The sequence below is a fragment of the Bombina bombina genome, chromosome 4, assembly GCF_027579735.1.
Source record: "Bombina bombina isolate aBomBom1 chromosome 4, aBomBom1.pri, whole genome shotgun sequence".
NCBI lineage: Eukaryota > Metazoa > Chordata > Amphibia > Anura > Bombinatoridae > Bombina > Bombina bombina.
In genome coordinates, this window is record NC_069502.1 from 858668382 (window position 1) to 858688878 (window position 20497).

The 20497-nt window shown below is 39.3% G+C and overlaps 1 protein-coding gene across 1 annotated transcript in view; it reads left to right on the forward strand.

Moving 5' to 3' along the window:
- Positions 1-19172: 19172 nt before the first annotated feature.
- The window catches only part of LOC128657311 (zinc finger protein 862-like), a 52457-nt gene continuing 51132 nt past the window's right edge, over positions 19173-20497 (forward strand). The window contains exon 1 of the mRNA XM_053711603.1: positions 19173-19260. The gene's annotated coding sequence lies outside the window, so the exon portion shown is untranslated. The remainder of the gene's footprint in view (positions 19261-20497) is intronic.

Genomic DNA, 20497 nt, shown 5'->3' on the forward strand with positions numbered 1-20497 from the left:
AACAGGGAGAAGTTACTTGAGATTTCTTTATTTTGTGTGCATACTAGTTTCCAATCTGAAAGTGTATTGTTAATGGTCTGCAAAGATTCCCCTTGTGTGTAGTATGATGTGTTAGGAGTCCAGCAGGCCCCGCCCAGTTGTTTACTACCTGAGGTATCATGCTCAATTTGTATCCATTGTTTAAAGTTGGCCTCACTAAATCTGCACCATTCCACTATTCTTTGTAAGGATATCGCTTTTTTATACAACATAAGATTTGGGACACCCAAACCCCCCAAGTCTTTTGATGGGTACATGGTAGATTTGCTTATTCTAGGAGGTTTGTTCCCCCAAATATATTGATTTATTGCTTTTTAAATTTTGTGGATATATAACTCAGAATTGGGGAGAGGTATCGTCTGAAGTATATATAATATTTTTGGTAACAGTATCATTTTAGTGGAGTATATTCTGCCCACCCAAGAAGTGTGTTTAGAATGCCAAGTGGATGCTAGCCTAATGATGTCTGCTGTGAGTTTTGAGTAGTTTAACGTGCGTGTTGTTTCAGCTTTGGGAGTTATGTGGACACCTAAATATTTAATTGATTCAGTTTGAATGTTAAATTTACAACTTTCCTTGACTTTATTTAATATAACATAGGGAACATTGACAGGGAGAATGTCCGATTTTGTCATGTTAACTGAAAAGTTTGAAACTTTCCCGTATTCTGATAGAACTTTTTGTATGTTTGTGATAGCTTCCAATGGGGATGATAATGACATGAGGATGTCATCTGCAAACATAGATAATTTATATTCCTTGTCTTTGATCTTAATTCCTTTAATAGAATCGTCATGCCTTATCTTGGAGGCCAATACCTCAAGAGACAGAACAAACAGGAGAGGGGAAAGTGGACAGCCCTGCCTGGTGCCGTTCCTAATTTCAAAATGTTCTGATAAGGTTACGTTTATACGGATTTGCGCCGAGGGGAAAGCATATAGTGCCATAACTTGTTTTATAAATAACTGTGGGAAGTTGAATTTGATTAGCACTGATTCCAAGAAGGACCAGTCCAGCCTATCAAAAGCTTTTTCTGCGTCTGTTGACAACAGAATTGTTGGGATATTATTTTTGTTTACATACTCTAATAAATCTAAAATTTTAATGGTGTTGTCTTTTGCTTCCCTCCTCGGCACGAACCCTACTTGGTCATGGGAAATTAGTGTGGGTAAAAATTTGTTCAACCTAGAGGCTAATATTTTGGCGTATATTTTTAAATCTATATTTAGAAGGGATATGGGTCTATAGTTAGCAGGTTGATCATTTTTCTTTTCCGGTTTGGGTAATACAGTGATAAAGGCTTGGAGCATATCATCTGGAAATATTCCCGTTTCCTCAATTTTATGAAATAAATTTAACATATGTGGTACTAATTCGCTTTGGTAAAGTTTATAGTATAGGCCTGAGAACCCATCTGGGCCGGGGGCTTTATCTGTTTTAATTGTCTTAATTGCTTCTGTTATCTCTGATGCTAGTATGGGGGAGTTTAGTAAATCTTTCTCTTCTTCTGATAGGATATTTACCTGTATGCCATTTAAATATTTAACACATTGTGGAAAATGTTGTTCTTGTGTTCTGTTCGGAAATAGATTGTATAGAGAGTGAAAATAATTTTTAAATGTGTCAGCAATTTGTTTGGTGTCTTCTACTGTTCTACCATCTGGTCGTTTTATCGAATGTATGTATGTTTTAGTTTGTTTCGTTTTTAAAGATCTTGCTAGGAGTCTTCCCGGCTTGTTCGCTTTTGCGTAAAATTTTTGTTTTAATTTATAGGCACAATTTTGTGCTTTGATATGGAGGTGCGTGGTCAATTTATCTCTATAGAAATTAAGTTGTTCCTGTATTTTGTTGTCATGAGGTTGTAACTTAAGTAGGTAGTCTAAGTGCGAGAGTTCTTTGGATATGTGAGTATATTCTTCTCTCAAGGATTTATTCCTGTGTGTATTAGCTTTAATTAAAACACCCCTTATATAGCTCTTATGAGCCTCCCAGACGGTAGTGGGGGAGATCTCCTTTTGTGCATTGAATTTAAAGAATTCTTTTAATTCTCCTAAGGTTGATTGCTTAATCTCAGGGTTCAATAGGAGTGAAGATTCCAACCTCCAGCTAAACTCTCTAATTGGCGCTGTTGGCCACGTAATGTTATATCTTATCATGGAGTGATCTGACCAAGCTGTATGTAGGATGGAGGCGTCATCTACATGGGACAGTGTGATATGATCCACTAGAATGTAGTCTATTCTTGAATATGTTTTATTTGGGGCCGAAAAAAAGGTATAATCTCTTTTATTTGGGTTGTGTATTCTCCATGGGTCGTGGAGACAAAAAATTCTAACAAAGTTCCATACCGCCTTAAGGGTTTTTTTTAGGAATGTGAATATTGTTATTTGAGCTATCCAATTTAGGAAGTAATGGGAGGTTAAAATCCCCTACCACTAGAAGTTGTCCTATCTGGATATCCTGAATTAAAGGAATGATGGATCTAAAAAAGTTGGCATGTCTCTGGTTTGGAGCATATATGTTTACTAATGTGGTGGGTTTGTTATATAAAAGCCTGCTGACTGCTAGGAACCTCCCTTCCCTGTCTTTGGTCTGGTTAATCACATTGAAGGGGATTGACCTGTGTATTAATATGCTTACACTGTTTATTTTTTTTTCGGATGTGCACTATGAAAATGTTGAGTGTAGTTTTTATGGAAATACCTTGGTGTGTTGCCCCTTCTAAAGTGTGTCTCTTGCAGACCTAGAATATCTCCCTGTTTTTTCATAAGATCTTGAAATGCTAAAGATCTTTTTTGAGGGCTATTAAACCCCTTCACGTTCTGTGACACTAAACGTAACACTGTTCCTTCTTTCGTGTCTACCGACTTACCTGTTTTTATTTTAGTTTGGTCCATATGTCTAATATAATAACAATCACTGCCATAACAAAATATGAGAAAACCTTAAACAAAATATACTTATCAAACGAGACTATATCTAACGGGGAACTTAACCAAAAAGAATTCCATAAGGAACTCTATCCACCCAGTAATTAACTGTCATATATAACTACAAACATATAACAACTACTATCTTATTAATGCATGGTGTACATAGTCCATCTATTCTTCGCTGAGAACCTGAAAAAGAAGAAAAACAAAGGATACAGTTAAGAGCCATTGCAGGCCACTTGTCAAAACCTTTTATTTGTCATATAATGTCTCTGCAGGATTGTGATATTATTTCTTCCGTTGTACTTTGTGCCAAACTGAGCCTTCGAATTGAGATGATGATCCTTTGCTTCCAGAAAGTTCCTGCGATGTGTGTTGTCCTTTGTCAGAATTTATGAGAGGAATCTCTAGTTTGCGGCAGCAGTCTATCATTTCTGACGGGGATGAACATGTTGCTCTCCTGTTATTCCATATGATCACAAGCTGGAATGGATGGCTCCATCTGTATTTAATGTTCAAGGACCTCAAATGAGATGTTAGTGGAGACAATTCTTTTCGCCTCTGGAGAGTTCTGATAGACAAGTCTGCATATATCTGAAGATTGACACCCTCAAATTTAATAGGTTGTTTTTCTCTTGCGCTTTTCATTATTTGTTCTTTAATTACATAGTTGGTTATTCTTACAATTGTGTCTCTTGGCGGGGCACCTGCTTGTGGAGCGGGTCTGAGAGCTCTATGCGCCCTGTCTATTTCCACTGGCGCTGGGTTCACTTGATTGTTTAAATTTGATAACAGGGCTTGTAGGTAACTAGGTAGGTCAGTTGCTTGAACCGTTTCCGGGATGCCTCTAATTCTTATGTTATGCCTCCTGGACCTGTTCTCTAGGTCTTCCAATTTGTCTTCCATTTGTTGAATAGTGGTATCTTGATGTTCCATCTATGTTTTTAATTTAGCAGTTTCAGAGTCAAATACACTGCTTTCCTCCTCCAATTTTTCTACTCTGTTGCCGATGTCTGAAATATCTTTTTTTAATTCTGAAATTTCATCTTTGATGCACTGTTTTACCTGTGTGAGCAGTGAGGCAAAATCTTTTTTTGAAGGTAGCGCAGATAACAGTGACTTGGGAACACATACAGTTGTTTGGTCTGTGTCTGAATCAGATTCCGAATTAGATGACATTTGTTTCTGTTTAGGAGAGATAGACGGAGATACATCTGTCAGCTGTGTATTTACAGTTTTAAAAAAGTGATCTACTGATGGTGTAGATGAACTTTTGGGGATTTCTCTCTTCCCCTTATCTTTTTGAGGCATTTTTCTAGGCGACATGTTCCTGAATTGCACAAGTTTGCAGCATGAAATGTATAGATGCCTTATGTTTGTGTTGCTTGGCTGTGGTTTATATATTTATTTAGGTATAGTGTATATCTTTATTGCTTCAGTTTTCTGCAGCCTGATAGTGGATCAACTATTCAGCTTTGTTTACTTTATTTGATCATATGGATTGGGTATGACTGTGCTGGTGTAAACAGAGCCGTGATTAACATGAGGCTGTCTTATTAGAACCTTTTACAACTAAATATATACATAGTGTAATCCGATATGTTTGATTTAATTTTAATTTTGCCACAGTTCAGGTCTCAGAGTGGGTGTAATATCAATCGTGTTATATTTTATACATTATTGCTCTTTGTATTTGCCTTCTATGGAGGATTTCTTATATTTTACTGCTGAGTTATTTCTCTGCCCGGTGAAACACTCATTAAGATGGCGTCTGCCACGTGTATATTGCAAAGGAGCAAAAAAGAAAAAAGAAAGGTCTTTTATTCTGACCTAACTCATCGAGTGACAAAGTTATTTAATACCTGAGTGTGTGGCTCCGTTCACGGCCAGTTCCGACAGTCCTGCTTCAGACCATTCAGTAAAATCCCAATATTGATCTGAGCTCCGTGACGGCCTTCTTCCTAGCGCAATCACAAGCTGATTCACTGTGCATCGGGTCACTGTTTCCTCCAGTCACTCAGCTACAACTTGCTCCTTATCCCTTATTGAGCAAAGCGACTTTGCCATATGCTGTAATTTTTTATTTTTTATTTTACAGCATAATGGGCTAATTACTGGGTAGATTCTCCGGAGCTCACTTAATGTGCGGCCATCTCCTGTGAGTGCCGGCTCCGCCCCCCCGGAAGAAAAGTTTTTAATAAACGTTCTATAGTAATTGGCGAACCCCAAAAAACGTTGAATAGACCGAAGACCAACTGGGCGAGGCCACTGCAGAACTGCAGATAACTTGTCAGGATCCATGGAGAACCCTGCAACGGAGATAACATAACCTAGGAAGGTTACTTGAGTCTGATGGAACTCGCATTTCTCGAGTTTACAAAACAGGCCATTCTCACATAGTCTCTGAAGTACCAGTGTAACATCAGAACGATGAGCCTCAAGAGTGGGTGAGTGTATGAGGATGTCGTCTAAGTACACCACAGCACACTGTTGCAACATATCTCGTAGGACATCATTAATAAATTATTGAAAAACAGCAGGAGCATTACATAGGCCAAAGGGCATTACAAGATACTCATAATGCCCGCTCCTGGTGTTAAATGCTGTTTTCCATTCGTGGCCCTCCTTAATCCTAACGAGATTATACGCTCCTCTCAAATCAAGTTTAGTTAAGACCGTAGCTCCCTTGAGGCGGTCAAAGGGTTCCGTAATGAGCGGAATAGGGTAAGCATTCTTAATGCTAAGACGATTAAGACCCCTATAATCGATGCATGGTCTTAACTCGCCACCCATTTTCTTCACAAAGAAGAAGCCAGCCCCTGCAGGAGAGCAGGATTTGCGGATGATCCACCGTGACAGAGCATCAGCAACATACTCCTCCATAGCACAATTCTCTGTAACAGACAGAGGGTACACCCGGCCCCGAGGAGGAATGGCTCTAGGTTGCAGGTCTATGGCACAATCGTAAGACCGGTGAGGAGGCAACGTACCGGCACGGCCTTGTCAAAAACGTCTAGGAACTCTCGGTACTCCTCTGGCAATTGAGATACCGAAGAAGTGCACAAGACTTTAAATGGTTTCCGAAGACAAGTGGAAATACATTGCGGGGACCACGACAAAATTTCGGACCTGCGGCAGTCAAGACTGGGATTGTGATTTTGGAGCCAGGGATAACCCAGAACAACCGGAAAATGCGGAGAGTTTATCACCTGGAACTGGAGGGTTTCAAAATCGAGAGCCCCAACAGCCATGGACAACGGAGCAGTTTCGTGAGTAACGAGTGTGGGCTGAAGGGGCCTGCCATCAATGGCCTCAATAGCAAGCGCAACGGACTGAGGCAAAACAGAAATGGAGTGCTTTGATACAAAAGCACTGTCAATGAAATAGCCCGCAGCACCGGAGTCAACAAGAGCCTGAGTGACTATGGAGGAGTCCACCCAGGAAAGGACGACCATGACCAAAGGTTTCTCCTTAAGCGGATCCGGGGACAAGGATAAACCACCCAAGTTCTGCCCCCGTCAGGACCTTAGGTGTGAGCGTTTCCCGGCCATGTAGGACAAGACTTCAAAAGGTGGTCCTGTAACCCACAATAGAGGCAGAGCCCCTCCCTCCTCCTAAAGGCCCTCTTCGCCGCGGAGAGACGTGTGAATCCCAACTGCATCGGCTCAGCAGTACATGGTGACTCAGGACCAGGAGGCATGGGAGGAGAGGGAGGCATGGGTGGGAACGAACACGTAGGAGACAACGGAACAGGAGGCTTCCGCAAGCGCTCCTTGAAAGAGGGCCTCTCTCTGAGTATGATGTCAATTAGGATAAAAAAAGACACCAAATGCCTTGAGTTCCCCTGATGAATCTCTGGCAGCAACTTCTTCTTTAATCGCACCAGAGAGCCCATGAAAGAAGGCGGCAACAAGGGCTTCATTGTTCCAACCTACCTCTGCGGCAAGCGTACGGAACTCAATAGTATACTATTGATCTTGTACCTTGCTGAATGGACATGAGTCGTTTAGCAGCATAGGAGGAGCGAGCCGGAACATCAAATACCCTTCGAAAGGAGGCCACAAATTCAGGGTAATTTGAAATCACTGGTTTATTAGTCTCCCACAAGTGATTAGCCCAGGCGAAAAGAGATGAGAAATCCCACCTTAGCTCTGTCAGAGGGAAACGCCTGAGGTAACATCTCAAAGTAAATGCCCACCTGGTTCAAAAACCCTCTGCACTGAATAGGATCACCTCCATATCGCTGAGGTAGAGGTGCAGAAACGGACATGCTCCTGGTAGGCATAGGTGCAGCAGCAGAAACAGGAGCAGCCATAACTTGCGGGACACTTTGGTCCAAATGTGCAGTGCGAGTCAGCAGGTTTTGCAGTGCTAGTGCAAATTGATCCAAGCAGTGATCCTGTACATCCATCCTGGAAATGATGGCAGGTAAAGGTGGATAATTAGCACCATCAGGATTCATGGCCTTTGCATAATGTCAGGGTGCCAGGAATCAGACTGAGACGAGAAGTGCAAAAATAATCACACCTTTATTAATAGCAAAAAATAATAAAAAGTCCACAAGTCAAATAACAAGCCAGTAGTCAAAACCAGAGCTGGTAGTCAGACGAGCCAAATAAGGAGCAAAGAAAACAGCAGAGTCAGGAACAAGCCAGGGATCAGGAACCAGGAAGGACGTCAGGCAGCCAGGTAATACACAGGAACTCTCACAAATAGGTCTGAGACAACGCAAAGGCAAAGCATATTGAACAGAGGCCCGTTAAATAAGTGATGACATCACAATTCTGAGACTGCATCCTGTCTCACATGGATGATGCACACCAGTCTGGCCATAAACGGAAGTGCAGGAAATGAGCAGCATCCCCCACAATGCACCATAGTCAGGAAGAGAGGTGAGTAAAATGGCTGCCAGCAGCACATGGCAAACAAACAGGGAAAAAACCCTGACAGAAACGCATAGCATTTTAAATAATATTTTATTTAGTATTTTTTTTAATATACACTTGCTGTTGTTGGTGTATGTCACCGTCTATTTACTGATGTATATTTGGAACAATTTCTGGGAGAACTGCTGTCCTGGTCTGGTGTTAAAAGTCTACTGGGCGACTGAGAGGTCCCAGATTGCTGGTATTGCACCTGGAGGTGCATTGTATCCTGTAAGTGCAACCTTATATCTTTATACGGTTCGAGTACAAATGTTATTGGGCTATGTCTGTGTGCTCTTCTTGTTCATCCAGGCACTAAACTACAGGCCCTTCTAAGGATAATCAATTGGATCTTTGCTGGTGGATATCAGTGAGCTGGACCACTGTGAATTTCCAGTCTGATTCAATAGCACCGTTGGGTGCGCCCTGTTTGTGAGTATAATCATTTACTTGCATTTGTATATACCTGCTCTGGTGCTACTAGGCCATGTTGGCACCTCTGTTCCTTTTTCTCTGAAGATAGAAGATGCCGTCTGGATGAAGACTTCTGCCCATCTGGAGGACCTCTTCTGCCCGGCTTGGATGAAGACTTCTTCCGGCTTCGTTGAGGACTTCGGCCCGGCTTGGATGAAGACGTCTCCCGGTAAGTCGCTCTTCAGGGGGTTAGTGTTAGGTTTTTTATAAGGGTGTATTGGGTGTTTTTTTTTTTAGATTAGGGTTTGGGCTGCAATAGAGCTAAATACCCTTTTAAGGACAATGCCCATCCAAATGCCCTTTTCAGGGCAATGGGGAGAGCTTAGGTTTTTTTAGTTAGTATTTTATTTGGGGGGTTGGTTGTGTGGGTGGTGGGTTTTACTGTTGGGGGGGGTGTTTGTATTTTTTTTTACAGGTAAAAGAGCTGATTACTTCGGGGCAATGCCCCACAAAAGGCCCTTTTAAGGGCTATTGGTAGTTTAGTTTAGGCTAGGGGTTTTTTTTATTTTGGGGGGGCATTTTTTTTATTTTGATAGGGCTATTAGATTAGGTGTAATTAGTTTAAATATCTTGTAATTTGTTTATTATTTTCTGTAATTTAGTGTTTGTTTTTTTTGTACTTTAGCTAATTTAATGTAATTTATTTAATAGTATTTAATTTAGTTAATTTATTTAATTATAGTGTAGAGTTAGATGTTATTGTAACTTAGGTTAGGTTTTATTTTACAGGTACTTTTGCATTTATTTTAGCTAGGTAGTTATTAAATAGTTAATAACTATTTAGTAACTATTCTACCTAGTTAAAATAAATACAAACTTGCCTGTAAAATAAAAATAAATCCTAAGCTAGATACAATGTAACTATTAGTTATATTGTAGCTATCTTAGGGTTTATTTTATAGGTAAGTATTTAGTTTTAAATAGGAATAATTTAGCTAATGATAGTAATTTTTATTTAGATTTATTTAAATTATATTTAAGTTAGGGGGTGTTAGGGTTAGACTCAGGTTTATGGGTTAATAAATTTAATATAGTGGCGGCGACGTTGGGAACGGCAGATTAGGGGTTAATAATATTTAACTAATGTTTGCGAGGCGGGAGTGCGGAGGTTTAGGGGTTAATATGTGTATTATAGTGGCGGCGATGTCGGGAGGGCAGATTAGGGGTTTATAAGTGTAGGTAGGTTGCGGCGACATTGGGGGCGGCAGATTAGGGGTTAATACATATAATGTAGGTGACGGCGGTGTCTGGAGCGGCAGATTAGGGGTTAATAAATGTATTATAGTGTATGCGATGCGGGAGGGCCTCGGTTTAGGGGTTAATAGGTAGTTTATGGGTGTTTAGTGTCCAGACCGGTTGCTTACCACTAAACTACAGTGCTATACCTAAAAAGAGGATTTAACTTCATGCAATTAAACACCCCGAACCAGACCGTTACATGTGTGATACACTAGACAAAACTTAAACATGTGTCACTAGATCTAAACATCTGTTTTACTCGAGGCCCTTGCCCTAGAGCAGAACATTGTAAGTCTGAGACACACATACACCATATACCCAGTACATTATACAAAGATATATAATATTAAGGATTAGTTCCTTCTGAGACACTCACACACCATATCCCCAGTAAATTATAAACAGATATATAATATTATGGATTTTTTCCCAATGAGACAAACATATGCCATATCCTCAGTACTTTATACACAGATATATAATATTATGCAGTAGTTCCCTCTACGACATACACACACACACACCATATTCCCAGAACATTATACACAGATATATAATATTATGGAGTAGTTCCCTCTGAGACACACACACACACACACCATATTCCCAGAGAATTATACACAGATATATAATAATATGGAGTAGTTCCCTCTGAGACACACACACACCAAATTCCAAGAACATTATACACAGATATATAATATTATGGAGCAGTTCCCTCTGAGACACACATACACCATATCCCCATACAATTAAGATATATCTGCACATTTCTGTAAACTTGTGGCTATTCTGACTCTGCAGCCAAGCCGACTCAGAGACTGACACAATAAAATCGCTGATACGATCTCAACTGGAGCCAAGCGGGGCTACACAACTTGCTTAAGGAATAGCCCAAAATGGCGCCTCTCCTCTTACTGCAAAAAAAGGAGGCGGAGACATACCAAAGAACGGCATGGGGAACAAGCGTGCAAAAATCATGCTTCATCCTGCCGTTAATAAAGTGCATTTTCCCTGTCACTTTCAGAAAATAAAACGGATCCCAGCAGAGATGCAAATTCACATCACTGTGTCTCAAGGAGTAACAGAACAACTCTAAGCTACAGATGCTCTTTATCTCGTTCAGGCATAGTACTCTCCTCATATCCCCCAGTAGATTATACACAGATATATATTAAGGAGTAGTTCCCTCTGAGACACACACACACACCATATCCCCAGTACATTATACACAGATATATAATATTACGGAATAGCTCCCTCTGACACACACACCATATCCCCAGTACATTATACACAGATTTATAATTTTATGGAGTAGCTGCCTCTGATACACACACACTGTATCCCCAGTAGATTATACACAGATATATATTTTGGAGTAGTTCCCTCTGAGACACACACACACACACCATATCCCCAGTACATCATACACAGATATATAATATTATGGAGTAGTTCCCTCTGAGACACACATACACCATATCCCCAGTACATTATACAAAGATATATAATATTAAGGATTAGTTTCTTCTGAGACACTCACACACCATATCCCCAGTACACTATACACAGATATATAATATTATGGAATTGTTCCCGATCAGACAAACATATGCCATATCCCAAGTACTTTATACACAGATATATAATTTTATGTATTAGTTCCCTCTGAGACACACACACTATATCCCCAGTACATTATACACAGATATATAAAATTATGGAATAGTTCCCTCTGAGACACACATATGCCATATTCCGAGTACTTTATACACAGATATACACACAAACACTATATTCCCAGAACATTATACACATATATATAATATTATGGAGTAGTTCCCTCTGAGCCACACACCATATTCCCAATAGATTATACACAGATATATAATATTATGGAGTAGTTCCCTCTGAGACACACACCATATCCCTAGTAGATTATACACAGATATATATTATATAATATTATGGCATAGTTCCCTCTGAGATACACACACACCATATCCCCAGCACATTATACACAGATATATATTATGGAGTAGCTCCCTTTGAGACACACACCATATCTCCCAGAACATTATACACAGATATATCATATTATGGAGTAGTTCCCTCTGAGACAGACACACCTTATCCCCAGTACTATTATACACAGAGATATATAATATTATGGAGTAGTTCCCTCTGAGACACACACCATATCCCCAGTAAATTATACAAAGATATATAATATTAAGGATTAGTTCCCTCTAAAACACACACGCCATATCCCCAGTACATTATACACAGATTTATAATATTATAAAGTAGTTCCCTCTGATACACACACACTGTATCCACAGTAGATTATACACAGATAAATATTATGGAGTAGTTCCCTCTGAGACACACACCATATCCCCAGTACATTATACAAAGATATATAATAGTAAGGATTAGTTCCCTCTAAAACACACACACCATATCCCCAGTACATTATACACAGATTTATAATATTATAAAGTAGTTCCCTCTGATACACACACACCATATCCCCAGTACATTATACACAGATATATAATATAAAGGATTAGTTCCCAATGAGATACACATATGCCATATCCCCAGTACTTTATACACAGATATATAAAATTATGGAGTAGTTCCTTCTGAGACACACATACAGCATATCCCCAGTACATTATACACAGATATTTAATATAAAGGATTAGTTCCCTTTGAGAGACACACACCATATTCCCAGTACATTATACACAGATATATAATATTATGGAATAGTTCCCTCTAAAAAACACATATGCCATATTCCCAGTACTTTATACACAGATATATAATATTATGGAGTAGTTCCCTATGCAACATACACACACACACCATATTTCCAGAACATTATACACAGATATATAATATTATAGAATAGTTCCCTCTGAGACACAGACACCACATCCCCAGTATATTATACACAGATATATATTATGGAGTAGTTCCCTCTGAGACACACACACACCATATCCCCAGTACATTATACACAGATATATAATATTACGGAATAGCTCCCTCTGACACACACACCACATCCCCAGTACATTATACACAGATTTATAATTTTATGGAGTAGCTGCCTCTGATACACACACACTGTATCCCCAGTAGATTATACACAGATATATATTATGGAGTAGTTCCCTCTGAGACACACACACACACCATATCCCCAGTACATTATACACAGATATATAATATTATGGAGTAGTTCCCTCTGAGACACACATACACCATATCCCCAGTACATTATACAAAGATATATAATATTAAGGATTAGTTTCTTCTGAGACACTCACACACCATATCCCCAGTACACTATACACAGATATATAATATTATGGAATTGTTCCCGATCAGACAAACATATGCCATATCCCAAGTACTTTATACACAGATATATAATTTTATGGATTAGTTCCCTCTGAGACACACACACTATATCCCCAGTACATTATACACAGATATATAAAATTATGGAGTAGTTCCTTCTGAGACACACATACAGCATATCCCCAGTACATTATACACAGATATTTAATATAAAGGATTAGTTCCCTTTGAGAGACACACACCATATTCCCAGTACATTATACACAGATATATAATATTATGGATTAGTTACCTCTGAGACATACACACCATATCCCCAGTACATTATACACAGATATTTAATATAAAGGATTAGTTCCCTTTGAGAGACACACACCATATTCCCAGTACATTATACACAGATATATAATATTATGGATTAGTTACCTCACAGACATACACACCATATCCCCAGTACATTATACACAGATATATAATATTATGGAATAGTTCCCTCTAAAAAACACATATGCCATATTCCCAGTACTTTATACACAGATATATAATATTATGGAGTAGTTCCCTATGCGACATACACACACACCATATTTCCAGAACATTATACACAGATATATAATATTATAGAATAGTTCCCTCTGAGACACAGACACCACATCCCCAGTATATTATACACAGATATATATTATGGAGTAGTTCCCTCTGAGACACACACACACCATATCCCCAGTACATTATACACAGATATATAATATTATGGAGTAATCCCCTCTGAGACACACACACGCCATATCCCAAGTACATTATACCCAGATATATAATATTACGGAGCAGTTCCATCTGAGGCACACACACACACATCATATCCCCAGTACATTCTACACAGATATATAATATTATGGCATAGTTCCCTCTGCGATACACACACACACCATATCCCCAGTACATTATATACAGATATATAATATTATGGAGTACCTCCCACCAATACATTATACAAAGATATATAATATTAAGGATTAGTTCCCTCTGAGACACACACACCATATCCCCACTACATTATACACAGATTTATCATATTATGGAGTAGTTCCCTGTGATACACACACACTGTATCCCCAGTAGATTATACACAGATATATAATATTATGGAGTAGTTCCCTCTGAGACACACATCATATCCCCCAGTACATTATACAAAGATATATACTATTAAGGATTAGTTCCCTCTGAAACACACACACCATATCCCCAGTACATTATACACAGATTTATAATATTATGGAGTAGTTCCCATATCTCCAGTAGGTTCCATCTGAGACACACACACACAAACCATATCCCCAGTACAGTATACAAGATATATAATATTATGGAGTAGTTCCCTCTGATAATATTATGGAGTAGTAACCTCTGAGACACACACATCATATCCCAATTACATTATACACAGATATAAAATATTATGGAGTACCTCCCTCTGGCTGCGTTTGGCAAGCCCAAGCATAACTGGGACTTGCTTGGAGCGTTTTCAGAATACTTGCCAGTGAGACGCTGGGCGTTCTCTGAATGCTCTGATGACATAAGTCCCAGCGCTTCCAGCGTGCTGGAAAAGCCGGGACTTTTCTGAGCAAGCTCAGACGCTTGACAACATGGCAGCCTCCACACACGTGTTGCTCGTGGAGGCTGCCATGTTTTTATACATATAAAAGCATATCACTCTATCACCTGTAGCTTAACCTGCCCCATTCATTTGCTTATCCTGCCCCATTCATTTACATTACATAACTTATGCTGCACTTGTCCTGCCCTGATATCTTTATTCATTATTAGCCACATAAATCCTACCCTCTTTCAAAGATACATCATTTCTACCATTGCACAAACATTTGACAGGTATGTGAGTGATGGGAGCTGCAGCCCCCTTATATCTTTATTCATTATTAGCTGAATGGGGCAGGATAAGCTACAGGGGCTGAGCTGAGAGCAGCTGAATAGAGGGGGGGTGGGGGGGGGGTTCTGATTTTTGCAGAGAAGCAGGGGAAACCAGAAACACAGGGGAAACCATTCTCGGCATAACACTGGTAATTACAAGTGGGGAAAAGTGAGTGCACCGGACACAGACTGCAATATATATATATATATATATATATATATATATATATATATATATATATATATATATATATACAGCAAGAAACAGGTGCACTCTCACAAACAATATGTCAGGTGCCAGGGTGCTAGAGTAGGTTAAGATATAGCGAATAGAAAACAGCACTCTCTGGTCTTAACAGCTAACAGCAAATAAATTACTTTTATTCAGTAAATGCTCGGGGAGCATTCCCCGAAACGTAATTTATTTGCTGTTAAGACCAGAGAGTGCTGTTTTCTATTCACTATATATATATATATATATATATATATATATATATATATATATATATATATATATATATATATATGTACACACACAGTATCTCACAAAAGTGAGTACACCCCTCACATTTTTGTAAATATTTTATTATATCTTTTCATGTGACAACACTGAAGAAATGACACTTTGCTACAATGTAAACTAGTGAGTGTACAGCCTGTATAACAGTGTAAATTTGCTGTCCCCTCAAAATAACTCAACACAGCCATTAATATCTAAACCGTTGGCAACAAAAGTGAGTACACCCCTAAGTGGAAATGTCCAAATTGGGCCCAATTAGCCATTTTCCCTCTCCGGTGTCATGTGACTTGTTAGTGTTACAATGTCTCAGGTGTGAATGGGGAGCAGGTGCGTTAATTTTGGTGTTATCGCTCTCACACTCTCTCATACTGGTCACTGGAAGTGCAACATGGCACCTCATGGCAAAGAACTCTCTGAGGATCTGAAAAAAAGAATTGTTGTTCTACATAATGATGGCCTAGGCTATAAGAAGTTTGCCAAGACCCTGAAACTGACCTGCAGCACATTGGGCAAGACCATACAGCGGTTTCACATGACAGGTTCCACTCAGAACATGCCTCGCCATAGTCGACCAAAGAAGTTGAGTGCATGTGCTTAGCGTCATATCCAGAGGTTGTCTTTGGGAAATAGACGTATGAGTGCTGCCAGCATGGCTGCAAAGATTGTAGGGGTGGGGGGTCAGCCAGTCAGCGCTCAGACCATATGCTGCACACTGCATCAAATTGGTCTGCATGGCTGTCGTCACAGAAGGAAGCCACTTCTAAAGATGATGCACAAGAAAGCCTGCAAACAGTTTGCTGCAGACAAGCAGACTAAGGACATGGAATACTGGAACCATGTCCTGTGGTCAGATGAGACCAAGATAAACTTATTTGGTTCAGATGGTGTCAAGCGTGTGTGGCAGCAACCAGGTGAGGAGTACAAAGACAAGTGTGTCTTGACTATAGTCAAGCATGGTGGTGGGAGTGTCATGGTCTGGGCCTGCATGAGTGCTGCCGGCACTGGGGAGCTACAGTTCATTGAGGGAACCATGAATGCCAACATGTACTGTGACATAATGAAGCAAAGCATGATCGCCTCCCTTCGGAGACAGGGCCGCAGGGCAGTATTCCAACTTGATACCGACCCCAAACACACCTCCAAGACGACCACTGCCTTGCTAAAGAAGCTGAGGGTAAAGGTGATGGACTGGCCAAGCACGTCTCCATGTCTGTTTTATTGCAGTCTTGTATGAATAACATATTAACATCACTGCAATTTTACACGTTAGGTTGGCTTTTGGGAATGTGGTGTTCATAACTCTTTGCCAGCTTCTGTATAGTATTTAGGGTTAAAGGGACAGTAAACCTTAAAATTAATGTTATATAATTCTGCACATAGTGCAGAATTATATAACATTATATTAGCCAAACTTTATAACACATAATATTCCCTTTTCATTTTTAACAAAAAACGCTGTTTTACAGACCCGCTCTCTGCGCTCTGCTGAGCGGGTCTGCTTTTTTTACACAACGCATCGGGCCAGCTGTATAGTCACAGCCCGGCCTGACCGCGCCATAAGATTAAGTGCAGCTCGCTCCTGCTGTCAGACAGAGCAGGAGCGAGCTGCACTTAATGTTATGGCGCGGTCAGGCCGGGCTGTGACTATACAGCTGGCCCGATGCGCTGTGTAAAAAAAGCAGACCAGCTCAGCAGAGCGCAGAGAGCGGGTCTGTAAAACAGCGTTTTTTGTTAAAAATGAAAAGGGAATATTATGTGTTATAAAGATTGGCTAATATAATGTTATATAATTCTGCACTATGTGCAGAATTATATAACATTAATTTTAAGGTTTATTGTCCCTTTAACATTGTTCCTAGCCAGCTGCTTTAGATTATCTGATCAACGGTTTATCCAATCATGCATACTCTAAGGGTATATACATGTTTTGTTATATGATGTTTTCAGGTCACGGATGAAGGCGTGAGCTGAAACGCGTCTGCCCGCTATCCTACATGTAGTTTTTTTTATTCTGTCTTACTGCACGTTTTACCAACAATAAAGATGAATATTTCCTTTATCCACCCGGGATCCGCTTTCCATTTTTTGTTCTATGTCTCCAGACCTAAACCCTATTGAGCATCTGTGGGGCATCCACAAATGGAAGGTGGGGGAGTGCTCTGTGATATCATCATGGAGGAGTGGAAGAGGACTCAAGTGGCAACCTGTGAAGCTCTGCTGAACTCCATGCCCAAGAGGGTTATGGCAGTGCTGGAAAATAATGGTGGCACAACAAAATATTGACACTTTAGGCCCAATTTGGACATTTCCACTTAGGGGTGTACTCACTTTTATTGCCAACAGTTTAGACATTAATGGCTGTGTGTTGAGTTATTTTGAGGGGACAGCAAATTTGCACTGTTATACCGTCTGTACACTCACTACTTTACATTATAGCAAAGTGTCATTTCTTCAGTGTTGTCACATGAAAAGATATAATAAAATATTTACAAAAATGTGAGGGGTGTACTCACTTTTGTGATATACTGTATATACATATATTGTAAACAAGCTACACACATGCTCAACCCTCTGCAGCCCATTGGCTATTTATTAACCCTATTTAGTAATAAATATTGCTAAAAAATAGGGCTAATAAATAGCCAATGGGCTGCAGCGGGTTGAGCATGTGTGTAGCTTGTTTACAACATATATATATATATATATATATATATATATATATATATATATATATATATATATATATATATATATATATATATAGTTATTTATTACTGTTACCCGTGACGTGTGCAAGGAGGGGGGCTGTGAGTGACGGTGTTGTAAAAGTAATAATACTACAAGGGAGCTTATAATAAATAATGCGCAAAGTCCATTATTGTGCTGCAGATCCCTTTGCACATGCAAACGTTTTTTCTAAGCTCCCTTGCTTGTGACGTCACCTAGCGCCACGTCATTGCTGGAGTAGAAGTGCCTCCAGCGGCTCCTGAGCGCTTGCCAAACGCGGCCTCTGGTACACAAACACACAGTATCCCCAGTACATTATACACAGATATATAATATTATGGAGTAGTTCGCTCTGAGATACTCACACACCATATCCCCCACCAATACATTATACAAAGATATATAATATTAAGGATTAGTTCCCTCTGAGACACACACACCATATCCCCACTACATTATACACAGATTTATCATATTATGGAGTAGTTCCCTGTGATACATACACACTGGATCCCAAGTAGATTATACACAGATATATATATGGAGTAGTTCCCTCTGAGACACACATACAGTCATACACCATATCCCCGGTACATTATAGACAGATATAGTTCCCTCTGAGACACACACACACCATATCCCCAGTACATAATACACAAATATTTAATATTATGGAGTAGTTCCCTCTGGCACACACACACCATATCCCCGGTAGATTATACACAAATATATATTATATAGACAGTGCATTATATAAAGATATATATCGCTACACATAGCCTCTTTCCCAGCACATTACATACAGACATAAGCTATTACAGCTATTATTCACAAAATGATAAGGACACTGTATATAGCCAGTCACCTCCGTAAAATCCACCATTTTTATGTGAGACGGTAAAAGCTAGTTCCACTTCTTCTGTAAGACCCATGATGTCACAGCAGTCACATGACCACAGAAATCAAATGGTAATTAGAGCTACCTTTTAGTCTTCCGCCGCGCTATTTCCTTCCGTAATTTTTGTGACTTCAAAGGTTCTTTAGCTGGATGGGAACTAGCTGCGATCACTCTAAAGTGCAACGTGGCGGGAAGGTATCTCTTAGTAACAACTTCTTTGTATTGTGTTATATATCTGTATATACTGTATGGAGGTTGAACTGTGTGTGTAATGGAGAGAATGCGGTATGCGTTACTGAGGGAACCTTTATTTTATATGCAGGTGCTCTGTGTGTGAGAGAGGCAGAAGAAGCTGCTGCCTCTATAATATTAAGTATCTGTATATAAGGTACTGCTAGATGTTGTGCGCGGGTATTAGGCACCGGGAATTTCTCTGTTATATTAAATATCTGTTTATATATATCTTTATATTAGGCGCTGGGGAGGAATGTGTGTGCTTGTGTGTCAGGGCCCATGGAATCCTCTCTATAATATTATATCTGTATATGTTACTGTGTGTGTCTCAGAGGGAACTTCTCTATATTGTTATATTTTTGCACATAAGGTATGTTTGCCTTTGTATTTTAGTGATAACCTGAATGTAAGTAAACTTCTCACCAGACAATCAGTATATATAGCTATATAGTCTCAGAGCTTACAGTGTGTGGTGAGCATTGGGGTACAAATGTAACCACCAGAATACTTTGCTATTAATGGGGTTAGGACCTGGCCTCACCCTGTCATTCATTCATTACTGTGATAAATGTCTGGGTGTAGCAGGTTTGTGTGAGGGCTAGGGTTGCCAACTCTTTTTGAAGTAAACAAGGGAGATTTTTTTTTATCGACAAATTTATACAGATAATTTTTTGTAGACAAAATGTCATGCTTACAAAAAGTAAAATAAAAACAAACTGAATTCGTTAATAAAACATTCTTTATTCAATATTTTATGTTTTGCTACATAATGTTCCACATTTATAAGTTCAACTATCTAAAATGGCATTAGCCAGAAAAAAAAATCAAGGGACAGTATACACTCATTTTCATATAACTGCATGTAATAGACACTACTATAAAGAATAAGATGCACAGATACTGATATAAAAATCCAGTATAAAACTGTTTAAAAACTTACTTAGAAGCTTTCAGTTTAGCTCTGTTGAAAAGGTAGCTGGAAAGCCCACTGCAAGTGGCAAATAAGACACTCCCCCCCCCTTCTTTTGCATATGAAAAGACCCTTTACACAAACAGGAGCAAGCTGGAGAAGGTAGCTGACGGTATTCAAATAAAACTTTGGGGCTTGGTTAGGAGTCTGAAAATCAAAGCAATGTTATTTAAAAATAAGCAAAATTATACATTTAAAAAAAAACAAAAAAAACTTTATGGGCTTTAT